A 1,329-nucleotide genomic window follows, 5' to 3' on the forward strand; every position below is an offset into this window, starting at 1 on the left:
AGAGAGCTCTTTTACTGTACCCTGTAATAGATATGGGCCGTCTATTCTTGAAATCCAAGGGTGGTGATGGATCTATACTGCTCAACTGTGCCAATACAATCCGCAGCAGTACTAGTGGCACTGGCTGCTGCGCGTGCAGCAGTATACTTATGTAAGGGTAATTTAGGGAGGAAAAAAAATGAGCCCACCTCCCGACCAAGCCAACATGTTCGTTCTCTTCCCTTTTCCAGCCCGGCTGCGTGCACGCGCCCGTCGGCTAGGATTATGGCGGCCGCCGCGTCGCCTCCATGCTATCGACCATGCTCGTTGACCGCCGCGCTCAACCAGGCCTCCTCTCCCTCCCTTCCTCTGTGTTGGCGGCGGCCGCCGCATCTCGTATTCATCTGCGTCCCCTTCCTTGGCCATGCTCGTGGACCGAGCGCTCAACGCTATGGGACAATTGGCCGAGCTTGTGGACCGAGCTACCACGCAACCATCGGGCGTTGGTTAGGGAAATTAGGCGTGGTTTTTCACAAGGTACCAATCGACGGACTTCATCGATCAACCAAAATACAGCATCACCATGGCACCAAAGACAGAAGGTGGGAGAAGTTGTGACCTGTACTCTCTGTTTTGGGCGGGAAGTGGCATGTACTGTACGACAAGGACCTGGACATGTGAGGACGATGCGTGCCCCAGCGGGACGCGCTGTGGAGGTGCGAGGACGGGGCGGCTAGGTAGACGGGCGTCCGACCATGTGCGTCTATGTCAAGCGCTGGCGGAGGGTGGTTGCGGGAGCGCGCTGGAAAATAGGGACGCAGCAGCCAGTTCAACGATGGCGGAGCCGGCTAGTCGGCTACGTTGAGTTGGCGGCGGCGAGCAAGACGACGATACAACAATAGACCGGCCGGCCGATTGCTGATGGGCTAGAGTTATTTTGGGAAACGGGAAAATGACTAGAACTACCCTCCCGAAATCAAGGATGGATGATTGTATACTGCTACCTCCCATTTTTAACAGTACAAGGTACCATAAAAAAGCTCTACTAGAGAAGCTCACTTCAGGTTTCCCTTCTTGTAGGCATGTACGTCAACCCAAGGAGAAGGAGAAGTGGACAACAACCACCAGACGTGGTTTGCAAGTGCCAATGGTGAGCACGACAACGGGATAACGTTAGTTTACCACCTCGCCTTACCCCCGCGTACCCCCGCGTCGCCTGGGAGGCGACTCGGGGGAACCCTAGCCCGCCGCGCCGCCACCCCCTCTCCCCGGCTCCCCTGCCGCGCCGCCGCCGGAGGAAACCGCCGGGCGAAGCCCGCGCGGCGGACGGCGGCGGCGGGGCTTCCCGCT

This window comes from Triticum aestivum, chromosome 2B, assembly GCF_018294505.1.
Source record: "Triticum aestivum cultivar Chinese Spring chromosome 2B, IWGSC CS RefSeq v2.1, whole genome shotgun sequence".
Lineage (NCBI taxonomy): Eukaryota > Viridiplantae > Streptophyta > Magnoliopsida > Poales > Poaceae > Triticum > Triticum aestivum.